The sequence below is a fragment of the Bicyclus anynana genome, chromosome 6 (genome assembly GCF_947172395.1).
Source record: "Bicyclus anynana chromosome 6, ilBicAnyn1.1, whole genome shotgun sequence".
NCBI classification, from domain to species: domain Eukaryota; kingdom Metazoa; phylum Arthropoda; class Insecta; order Lepidoptera; family Nymphalidae; genus Bicyclus; species Bicyclus anynana.
Window position 1 is genome coordinate 1967680 of NC_069088.1, and position 13151 is coordinate 1980830.

Genomic DNA, 13151 nt, shown 5'->3' on the forward strand with positions numbered 1-13151 from the left:
ACAAGCAATAGATCGTTAAAATTATAGTTACGATTTTAATGAAAATAGTCCTATTATAGATGACGATAGGACATCAATTCATAAACGTTTAATGTAGATGTCGTCAAAATACAGCATTGTACATGTTCCGAACAACATGAACGGCTCGCGAGCACGCTAACTGTAATGGGTACCCGGAGGTGTAATGTGGAGGTAGACTCACTAGACGTGTTCTGCACTGAAAGCTTATTAAGTGTACTTTACCGCAACATGACACAAGCTCACGTGAAGTAATCACGGTGTAAAATGTATTTAATAGAATTATTTATAGTTAGAAACATCACATGAAAGTGAAATATATTGAAGAACAAAACAGAGAAGTCGCCAACATAATAAACTGTGGAATTTATTACTTTAATTTGTAAAACTACAATTTATTGATTGAGTTAGACGAATCAAACAATAAATCAAATCAAACAACAATTTGTGCTCCAACCATGTATTATTGTTTGTTTGTTTGTTTAAAAATAATCTATACTTATATTATAAAGCTGAAGTGTTTGTTTATTTGTTTGTTTGCATGAACGCGCTAATCTCAGGAACTACTGGTCCAAAAGTCTTCCTGCGTTAGATAACCCATTTATCGAGGAAGGCTCGGCTATATATTATCACGACTTGAAGGATAGGAGCGAAGCACCAATGAATAATGTTTCAAAATCAGGGCAATTTTTCCTATTGAGAGCTTAAGCTGCGTGCGCTGCGTAAACGGTTCAAGTTTCGCAAAAATCATATATGACAGAATTGTTCCCCTTTAAAAGTTCTAAAAAAAGTCCGGGGCAGTACCCGCGGTATTTGTGAAAAACTGAAATCTACGCGGACGAAATCGCGGGCGTCCGCTAGTTTAAATATACATGCATTTTCTAAAAAGTTGAAGAACCTTTTGAGTAGGTTAATTTAGAAACGTCTTTTTTTAATTGTCTTCGTTTATTATTTTTAAAAATTATACTTTATACTTAAAAGAGTAAGGGACCATCATTTTCAATTTTCAAACTTTATATATATTTTATTTTAAGTTTTTTTTTTCTATTACAAAGACCCCGGAATGACACATCTAGTAAATACTTTCCATAGATCATTGTCTGATCGCTTCAAATATTGATGGATTTTATGGTATAAGCAAAACGGTCATTTGTATTCCATTAGCTTGTATTCCTCCCCCTTGTTTTACTACCGGCCGTACCCTCCGCCGATACTGTCTTGGGTTTTTTTTAACGAACGATACTAGGCCTCGTCATTTAATTACCTATTAATGTTATTTAATTAATATTGAATACTCTATTCGTCCTTTTGAACTTTTTACTCGATGTGTAAATATTAGAAGACCCAGAAACGTAGTAAACGAACGTAGCCTCATTTATATATGGACTTTTTAATTCTAGAAATAATCGTCAATCAATCAATCATGGTAGAAGTTTTGGCGTAATACATATTAGAGATGTACGGTAAATCTAACAAAATAGTCAATAAAAAGAAGTAAATATCAAAGAATCTATTCACAATGCAATTCCTGTTCTAATTGCTATTCTACAAGGCAGAGATCCAATAAAATGCACAAAAAATTCCATCAATATCGAAAAATGTAGACGAACATCCAAATGTAAGTTCAAAATTTTTTTTTTTAATTCAATTCAATTTGTTTTTGTAGTTTTGCCGGTTGTCTTAATTTGCCCCGATTAAATATATTCAAAATGCATTAAAAGTTAATGACAAATAATTTATACTAAAAGTTAAATGGAGTTGTTTTTAACTAACTAAACTAACAATTTTATGTGCGTTTATGTTACATTGTGCTCTTTGAGAGATCCGTTTACGTAGTATTTAACCAGCTTCTTTTAACTTCTAGTTTCTTTGTTTCACTAACTATAATTAAAAGAACTTTTAGTTTTTGAAAGAGTACGTTTTCTATATCGACTGTGTTCTCGTTAAGAAGACTTAACAAGTGACACGTAGTCGCAGCTTTAGAGCTTTGCTGCAGTTTTTAAAAGTTTAGTTTGTTTGTTCACTTGTTTTGACGGTTACTTTGGCCCAGTTTGGTATCCGTTACTTCTTAACCTATGCCTCCGATTCCGGAGGGTGTGGGTTCGAATCTGGTCCGGGCATGCACCTCCAACTTTTCAGGTGTGTGCATTTTAAGAAATAAAATATCACGTGTCTCAAACGGTGACGGAAAACAAAATAATTTTCTTAATTCTCTGCGTGTGTGAAATCTGCCAATCCGCATTGGGCCAGCGTGGTGAACTGTTAGCCTAACTCCTCACATTCTGAGAGGAGACTCGAGCTCAGCAGTGAGCCGAATATGTAAGTTGGAGGTGTATTCCCCAGACCGGATTTAACCTACTCCCTCCGAATCTAAGGCAGACGTCATATCCACTGGGCGTGATAGCCAAATGATTATTATATGACCTATACTTTTGCAGTTATATAGTATGTTAAATGAAATTAACATGAACTCCCCGCTAGGTGAACTGAGAGGATGCCTTCAGTTCACCTAGCAACCTGCAGGGATTCGTTGGATGCTGACAGCTCGAGACCGTTGTATTTGGAAATCTTTGCAAGAGGCCTATGTCCAGCTGTGAACGTCCATCTGTTAACGATGTAATGAATCTTACAATCAAATTATTATTAAAAGAAAACCATTAAAATGTACACATTAATAAATTCATTATTACACCTACAATACATTCGGAGCCTCACTCGTTAGCTCCCTCGCATTGCACGGGCAAAGTTGCACGAAGTAATTTCCGTTTCATCTCAACTCAAAGCATATTGCGGCGCGTATACGAACAGCACGTTAACAGCATGTGAGAAGTTGTAACAATGTTATGTTATGTTATTTATTGGAACAATGCTAGTGTTTGATTGCAATCCAATGCAGGTAAATTGAGTTGAATTACTTGTGCCAACGGTTTGTGGAACGGTTTTTACTTGAATTCCCTTTATTTTATTAAAAATGTTCGTGATTGTTTTGAATCGATGCATAAAAAAGTGCGTGTCGGGATACGCTCAGTTCAGGGTTTCGTTGTTTAAATCCTTCCAAACCGGTGGTAGAATCTTTACAAAGAAAATCAAGTGACGTATCAAAAGTGCTTGCTTGTAAACTGAGCCTACTTGAAATAAATGAATTTTGAATTTAAAATTAGCACTATAAACCCTTACAATGCGCAATAACCTTTTTTACATAAAATGGAACCGACTTCAAAGACGTCTTTCAGTTATTTTGAATTTAACACAAAATTACTAAACCGATATTCATGAAAATGAAATGGGATCAAAACAACATACGAGTCGGATTGAGAATCTTTTTTTTTTTTTTAATCGGTTGAAAATACCGCGATACCAAACACTAAGAGATAAACGAGTAAAAAACATCCCCACTTTACATGAAGGGAAGGAAGGGAAGAATTTAGATACTTTCCTAAAAAATATTTTTAAGATTTTATTTTACGTTCATACTTATGCTAAATTACAGCTTTTTAGTAGTAATAGTCTCTAGAGTAGTCCAGCAGTGAGTTGTTAAAAATAGTCGTCAAATAAAAGTATGTTGACTATATTTAAAAAACTATTTTTTAATTAAAGTATTAGGATTTCATATAGCTATTGCCCCGTGAATAATTAAGTTTTCACACAGTGTAGTAAAAGTACAGTGTAATAATAGTACAACACTGTATGATTGTTATACCTCATCGTGGGTAAAGTTCGTCGAAGTAATTTCCGTCTCGTCTCGTGTAACAAAGCATAATATTGCGGTTTACGAATCGTTTAGGAATCGGACACACTGATGCGTTCAAGATTTTTTTTTATTTTCTTCAAGCTTATAGTTTAGAGCCTCAGTAGCTCAACGGTAAGAGCGGTCGGACTCATCACCGAGAGGTGGTGGTTCGATCCCCGCCCCGTTGGTCTATTGTCGTACCCACTTCTAGAACAGGAGAAAAACAAGAAAGACAGTGTCCAGCTTTTAGTGAAACTGGTCGGATGTGGATCTTTGCCTGACAATTTTTTTTTAATAACTCAAACTAACTTACTAAAAAAACTATTTGTATTGCCAACGATATACAAAAAAAATGCTGATGAATTGCTATTATATAATTATACTCTTAGGAGTAATAAGTAAATAAATAAACAGAAAATAATGTTTTAGAATTTAGAATTTAAACTATCGTGATATCGTATAATAAATTAATAGAAAATAATGTATTGTAATGTCTCACAAGTCGCTCTATTGATTAAAAAGTACATTTCTTGATTGTATAGATTTAGCAGCTTTACTTTTATTAACTAACCGACGCCACAAAGTTTACCTGCTTAGTTCCAGTTTCCGTAAGAACTCAGGGATAAAAATATATAGCATATGATATTCACAATTAACGTGGTAAAAGAATTTTCGAAATCGGTTTACCTTTATAATTTTAGTATAGATAGTGGACATATTTTTCTAATTTATAATTTTATATTACTATCGAAATAGGTACTCGTACATTAATTTTATAAAAAAAAAATATTTGATTAAAAATATAGGTTTGGTTTTTAATCAACCGCTAGGATGTTTTGATGTAGGTTACAAACTTAATCACAATTTTACGCAGCAGTGTGACCTAAGCTTTAAGTCAAGCGAAAAGTTATAACAATCTATTATTTACTCATTCGATATGTTGACGTTCCATAAGAGTCGTACATACAGTCTGAAACTTCATTTTGTTAACATTTGTAACTTAATTAAAATATTGCCAAGTTATAATGATGTCTTACAGTCTTCATCTGTGAAAGCCTTATCTTGAACTACCCCATAGGTTAGACTTTTCGGTTTCAGATGACGGGGATCTGGGTTTATATTATTGTACGGGCTGCTATGAGATACATAATTTTTCTTTCTTCGAATAAATTTTCACCAAAAGTCCTCGAGTCAGAGATGGAAAGTTGGTGGTGTTACACCCCAGTACCTGACCTCTGCCTTCGTTTTGGAGGGCGTAGGTTCAAATCCAATCCGGAGCATGCATCTCCGACTTTTCAGTTATCACGTGTCTCAAACGGTGAGGAAACCTGCATACCCGAGCATTTTTTTAATTCTCTACAAGTGTGAAGATTGTCAATCCAGCATGGTAGCCTTGTCTAATAAGTTTAAGTCCAGTGATTTCGTGTCCTGATTTTACAAAACCCTTTGTTATTCAATGTGATGCTTCTAATAGAGGTATTGGTGCTGTATTATGTCAAAAAATAAATAATGTCGACCAACCAATATCTTACTTGAGTAGAAAGTTAAATAATCGGGAACAGCTATATTCTACATCAGAACGTGAGCTTCTAAGTATAGTTTATGCGGTTGAAAAATTTAGACCTTACATAGATGGCCTACATTTCACTGTAGTGACAGATCACAGTGCCCTTAAGACGTTGCATAACATGAAGGATCCGCATGGCAGATTGGGCAGATGGGCTATGAAGTTGCAACAATTTAGTTTCGATATCGTTCATAGACCAGGTAGGAGTAATGTCGTTCCAGATGCCTTATCCAGGAGTGTTAATGTTGTTGCATCCACTAAGAACGTAGATATACAAATCTTAGACAGTCATAAAGATGATTGGTATAAGATGAAAGTAGCTAAGATTATAGAAGGACGAAATAAAGGAAATGATTGGATGGTTAAAGATGGGTTACTCTATAAGAAAATCTGTTTAAAACAATATCCGGACAAAATTAATGACTGGAAATTAGTTATTCCAAATACCTTGCGGATTGAGATATTAAAACACTGTCATGATGATGTTACAGCAGGTCACTTAGGGGTACGTGTGATGACCATAGATTAAACGATAAGGTCGTGATGGCACGGCGCGAGGCAGGGGGCGCGGAGAGGGGGGAACGAGGAGGCATTGCGCAGCCGAGCGGACGTGCACGCACGAGTTTGTCAAATAAATTATTTTGTGTTTGGATTTTAGCCTTACCTTATCCTGGTGACAAGTAGGACGTCACAACTGGCGACGAGTCCTAAAGGGTAAGCGTGAAAGTAGTTAGAAATAAATGTGGAAAAGATCATCGAATAAAATAAAATACTATGTAAGTACCCAACGTAAAAAAACCGGCGCCATTAGGTACAGGTTGCAACTTGCATGAGCAAATTCCGTTTCAATAACGTGTATTCTAGTTGATAAAATGTAAATAAAATAATAAATCATTAATCCTAACAAAAAAACATTCCAATTTAGTAAATACGTTAAATAAATGAATAAGCGTATTGAAAAAATTTATGAATATTTTTTCTTTTCTTTATTTTTTTTTAATTTCGAATGTCAATTCGAAAAGGCAAAGGTATCACACCGTACAGTACATTTTTTAAAATCAGTATGAGTGATTCTTTGTAAATTGAATTGTTACCACGATTAGAGTCGTTTGGAAATAGCAATAATAATAATAATAAAATAAAGTAAATTAAATGAACAAATTTAGGGTACAAGCAGTTAAAATTAGATTTATTTAGATATAGAAGAATTGTGACTGTTGTAAATATTTGATCAAAAGTTGTTGTTTTATAGCCGGTCAGAGAGAAGGAATACAACATAAATTTGAAATTATTTTGGGTACTTACGTAACTGTTTTGTTTAATATGGATGTCAAGGCAAACATTTCGCACTCTAAAATTAAGCCTTTTAACGAGTGTTACAACAATCCACATGTATGTTGCAGTAGTAATGTGACATTGTCAATTGGTACTTAAAAAAAAAAAAAAAAAGAAAAAACGAATCAGTAGCAAACTGGATAATCCAGTTGGTGCTAGCAAAAACATACGATTTATAATATACGTATAAGTAGTAAACTGACAAGGACGTCAGTTGGTACTAAGAAAGAAAAAAAAAAAAAAAAAAAACAGTAGCAAACTGGATAATCCAGTTGGTGCTAGCAAAACAGTAGTAAACTGACAAGGACGTCGGTTGGTACTAACAACGAAATTATTTTGCTACAGGTCACAAACAATGTCCCATATGCCATCCTTAGAAACATTCGATTGCGATGGCGATCCCGCATCTGTAGGTTTGCGGTGGGAGAAATGGAAACGTGGTTTAGAAATATTTCTAATAGCGTCAGATATAAGCGATCCAAAAAAACGCAAGGCTAACTTACTCCACTTGGGAGGGTTGGCGTTACAAGAAATATACTATAATTTACCGGGCGAACAAAACACTGATGCTGATGAATATGATTTTGCAATAAAGAAACTAGATACTTTCTTCTCTCCGATGCAAAGTAAAATTTATGAAAGACATTTATTCAGATTATTAAAACAGGAGCCAAATGAAAAATTCGATAAATTTTTAGTGCGATTACGTCATCAAAGTAGTAAATGCAAATTTTCTAATAATGAGGATAACATTATTGATCAGATCGTAGAGAAATGTAATTCTAAAGATCTAAGAAAAAAAATACTTACACTGGGCGATGATGCTACTCTTGACAAAATAATAGCTCAGGCAAATGCCATTGAGGCCGTTGAACGACAACTGGATGATTTCGGTCAAGCATCTAACACATCTGGTGTATATAAAATTGACACAAAATACATTAAGTCTGAAAATTCAGAATGTTTTCGGTGTGGTAGTGTGCGCCATTCAGCAGACAGTAATATTTGCCCGGCAAGAAATAAACAGTGTCTAAAATGTGGATTCCTAGGACATTTTAGAAATAAATGTCGAACTCGAGCTAGCAAAAGGAATAGTTCTATTTTAAAGGCAACAGATAATTATCCAAGGAAAAAAATGAAGATAGCAAGCGATGACCAAAAGAAATCTGAAACTAACCAGAAACCGTATACTACATCTCATATCAAAACTGATGTTAATTATATATTTCACATTGACGACGACGCCTTAATGAGCTGCAATGTAGGAGGAGTTCAAATTGATATGATTATTGATTCCGGCAGCAAACACAATATTTTAAGTGACAAAACTTGGAGTTACTTAAAAAAGTATAAAGTGGCAGTTAGAAATCAAATTGCTAAGCCGGATAAAACATTTATTGCTTATGGTAGTGATAAACCTCTTATCGTAACTGGATCCTTTGATACTGATATTCAAGTAGCAGATCAGGTACAAACGGCAACATTTTATGTCGTAAAAGATGGAACACGAGATTTGTTGGGAAAAGATACTGCCATATCTCTTAAAGTGCTTAAATTAGGATTAGAAATAAACGCGGTAAGCGAAACTAGTTTTCCTAAAATTAAAAACGTGGAACTTAATATATCTATAAATAAATTGCTTAAGCCTGTAGCTCAGCCCTGTCGGCGAGTACCCATACCACTGGAGGAAAAAATTAATAAAAAAATAGAAGATCTCATCAAATTGGATATAATTGAGCCAGTAAAAGTTCCATCTGGTTGGGTTTCGCCGATAGTTCCAGTGCTTAAACCTAATGGGGAAATTAGGGTATGCATAGACATGCGACACGCAAATAAGGCTATTGTAAGAGAAAATTATCCTTTGCCTACAATGGATCAGTTGCTTCCTAAATTTAAAAAAGCCAAGCTATTCTCTAAATTGGACATTAAAGACGCATTCCATCAAGTTGAATTAAGTGAGGATTCTAGAGATATAACGACATTTATTACCAGCAAAGGCTTATATCGCTATAAAAGATTGATGTTTGGCATTTCATGTGCTCCAGAGCAATTCCAAAAAATACTTGAAAGAATCCTTTTGCCGTGCGAGGGCGTGGTAAACTTTATAGACGATATTGTAGTTTATGGAGAAAATAAATCCGAACATAATGCTAGATTAGAAAAACTTTTAGCTACTTTAAAAGAAAGCAATATTCTTCTAAACCAAAATAAGTGTGTTTTTTGTGTGAAAAGTATAAAATTTCTCGGCCATGAGTTATCAATAGAAGGGGTCAAGCCCCTAGATAAATATGTCAAGGTTGTAAAACAATTTAGGAACCCGACAACGGTTGAAGAAGTGCAAAGTTTTTTAGGCCTTGTTAATTACGTAAATAAGTGGATACCAAATTTAGCTACTAAATCTGAACCCCTTAGAAGATTATTGACCCTAAAATTAGGAAAAAATGCACATATCTGTTCATATTGGGGTCCTGAACAGACCGACTCTTTCAAAGAGCTCAAAGACTCTCTAAGTAATATTCACACTCTCGGCTACTATGATCTGAACGATAAAACTACTGTTATGGCAGATGCAAGTCCGGTAGGGTTAGGTGCAGTGCTTATTCAGTCCGACAGTAACGGACCTCGTATAATTGCTTATGGCAATAAAAGCCTAACTGACGTTGAAAAACGTTACTGTCAGACAGAAAAGGAAGCACTTGCATTAGTCTGGGCAGTTGAACATTTCGATATATATCTATTCGGCAAAGATACGTTTGATTTAGTAACCGACCATAAACCGCTGGAGGTTATATTCGGCAGCCGCTTGAAAACTTGTGCCCGAATTGAGCGTTGGGTGCTTCGTCTTCAAGGTTATAATTTCAAGGTGCTATATAAGCCAGGCAAAACAAATATTGCCGATTGTCTATCTCGATTATGTGCTACAAATAATCCCCAGCCGTTTGAGGATGAAAATCACATAGATCAAATTGTTCAACTAGCTAGACCGTGTGCCTTAGAGATGAAAACATTAACGGAATTGTCCTTAGATGATAATGAAATTCGACTAGTTAATGAAGCTTTGTCATCCAATAACTGGGACCCATTAATAAATATTTATAGAATATTTCAAACTGAACTCTGGACATATGAAGGCCTTTTGTTGAGAGGAACTAAGATTGTCATTCCCTTAAAGTTACGACACCAAGTTTTGGAGGCAGCCCACGAGGGACATCCAGGTATTGGTGCAATGAAAGCACGTTTACGAACCAAAGTATGGTGGCCCAAAATAGACAGTGATGCTGAGAAATTTGTAAAGAGTTGTAAGGGTTGCACTTTGGTTTCTGCACCGAATCCTCCAATACCAATGAAACGTCGTGAGCTGCCATCTAAGCCTTGGATTGACGTTGCAATCGATTTTCTCGGTCCATTGCCTAGCGGACATCATCTTTTTGTTATAGTTGATTACTATAGTAGATACAAAGAAATTAAACCAATGAAAACGATAACATCTGCTGAAACAATTAAAGTCTTAAGAGAAATTTTTTCTAGGCTAGGATCGCCTTTTAGCATTACCGCCGATAATGCTAAATCTTTTAGTAGCGATGAATTTAAAAACTTTTGTAAAATTTTAGGAATAAATATTTTTTATACTACACCATACTCTCCTCAACAAAATGGCGAAGTTGAACGACAAAACCGGGATATCCTTAAACGTCTTAAAATTAGTCAATCTGAGAAATCAAATTGGTATGAGGATTTACTATTGTATCTCACTATGTACAACAGTACCCCCCACTCTACTACTGGTAAAACTCCCTCAGAGTTATTTTTTGGCAGACAGTTTAGGGATAAACTTCCTTCGTTGATAGATTTAGAAAACACATCAATTTCAGAAATTAAAGATAAAGACAAAATAATGAAAGAGAAAGGGAAAGAATATGGAGATAGGAGAAGGAAGGCACAAGATATAGATATTGGCTTTGGAGAGAAGGTATATGTCAAAAACATGGTAAAGGAGAATAAACTCACCACAAACTTTAATCCAACAACACATACGGTTTTAAACCACAAAGGCCCTGAATATAATATACGAAACGATGAGACAGGACAAGAATTAAGGAGAAATATTATTCACTTAAAACGAATTGAAGGTCAGTGGGGAGTAGTAGGAGGTGATGAAGATGATTCGGATAAAATAAGTGATCTTAACAGCGATTAAATAATTTCTATAATTGCGGACGCATTAAAGATGTTTAGTTTTGTTTTAAGTATGATTACAGTTAATTATTGTTGTATATGAATTATATTTAAATATTTCAATTTGTCAAAAAAGGAGAGGTGTGATGACCATAGATTAAACGATAAGGTCGTGATGGCACGGCGCGAGGCAGGGGGCGCGGAGAGGGGGGAACGAGGAGGCATTGCGCAGCCGAGCGGACGTGCACGCACGAGTTTGTCAAATAAATTATTTTGTGTTTGGATTTTAGCCTTACCTTATCCTGGTGACAAGTAGGACGTCACAGTACGCAAAACTCTTTTCCGGATTAAACAACATTATTTCTGGCATGATATGTTAAGGGACGTTAGAGAATACATAGGACAATGTGATACATGCGCAAGGGTTAAGGTATCACAGAAACCTCCCTTAGGTCATATGGGTGAACATAGAACAGTTACAAGTCCGTGGCAGTTAATATCATTAGATTTAATGGGCCCGTTTCCTAAGAGTAAACGGTGCAACACGATGCTTTTAGTCATAACATGTTTATTTAGTAAATTTACATTGCTATTTCCACTAAGAACGGGCAAGGCTGATAAAATTTGTGAAATTTTAGAGAATCAGTTTTTGTTATTTGGCAAAGTCAAAGCCATCATCTGTGATAATGGAAAACAATTCGGTTCGCTGTTATTTAAGGACCTCGCTCAAAAATATGGTAGTCAAATTTGGTACACTCCTAACTATCATCCTCAAAGCAATCCCACGGAACGAGTTAACAGAGTAATAGGGACCATGATAGCTTCATACATTAATTCTAAAAAACATAACGAATGGGACATACATTTACAAGAATTTGCTCACGCCATTCGAACGTCCGTTCATGAAGCAACCGAATACACGCCATCACTCTTATTTCTAGGTCGCGAAACATCTTTTCCTGTTAACCTCACTAAAGCACCGGTTGAAATCCAGTCTCTCGCACCTGATGAGTTAGTTCACGTTGATACTAAAGAATATTTATCAAACTTAAACTCGAGACCTAGTTTACATAAACAGGTGGAATTAAAACTAAAAACGGCCCATGAAAAAAGCACAAGGTTTTACAATGAAAAAAGAAGGACTGCTAGTTTCAAAGTAGGGGACGTGGTTTGGAGACGAACTAAGTTTTTATCTAAAGCAGGCGCGAAATTTATGGCTAAATTAGCGCCAAAATTTGAGAAGGCAATTATTATTAAGAAGCTATCCGAAAATGTCTTTCAGTTAAATAACATTTATGGCAAACCGATAGGTGTTTGGCATGCTAAGGACTTAAAGCCATCATGGAGTGCCACCAATTAAAAAAAAAAAAATATATATATACATATATAATAAGCTAATAATTTTTTTTTTAGTGTGTTGAGGGAATATTATGAATAAGTACTTTAAACTGCGCGTGAGTCTATCTCGTAACGAGGACGTACATTGTACTAGTACCTTGCACATTTTCACAATAATAAGTAATGACCGGACAGCGCAGCGGCGTGAATGCTTGCGTCTATGGAATCGCGACCGCGGGTTCAAACCTCACTTCTGTTATAACACATTTGTACTTTTTTAAATTATTCCTATCGATTTGAGAGCAGTAGACATTTTGATGTGATATTAAAGTAGCTAATTTAATACTCGTATATCAAAAGGCAATTCAATTTGTTTCGGCCATATTGGTGTGGTGCTGTGGAGCGACGGTCGTCTGTGAAACCCACGGTGGCTTCCGTGTCACAGTACTGACATTTTGTAGTGCAATAAATAATTAGCACGTTACTTTTAGTTTTGATTGAGTAATTGCAGAACAATTCAGTGATTTGAGATTCATTAGTTTTGGTGTGTTTTGTCATCGAGCTTAGCGGGGTGAGTAGTAGGTTAAGTCATGCGCAAGATCTACGATAGGTTCGATATTATTTTGTCATTCATGCTTTGTTCTATTGTCGGTAGCCTACTGCAACGCCTTCTCGGTACGAGGTATCCTCCAAACGGATCCCTGAGGGTCTGCTCTAATGAGCTAACACTATTAGGCCTGGCAGGGTGCCTGTGAACATTAACAACAACCCCACAAAACTCTCCTGGCGTCCAACCATAGTTTTAAGTAGTCAAGTAGTTAGTTTTAGTAAAGTAGTTAGCAGTAGTATTATTGAAGTAATTGTATCTGTATAGTTGTAGTTGTAAAATAAACTCATTGTAAATTGGACTAGCTTCTGTTATTTATTAACTTAACCCATAACAGCCTATTAGAATCCTTCTCATTCTAAGAGGACATTCGTGCTCAA

At 35.4% G+C, this 13151-nt stretch overlaps 1 protein-coding gene across 1 annotated transcript in view; it reads right to left on the reverse strand.

Annotated features, from left to right (window-relative positions):
* LOC112055971 (uncharacterized) overlaps window positions 1-13151 on the reverse strand; it is a 50102-nt gene that overhangs the window by 12154 nt on the left and 24797 nt on the right. The window lies entirely within an intron of this gene.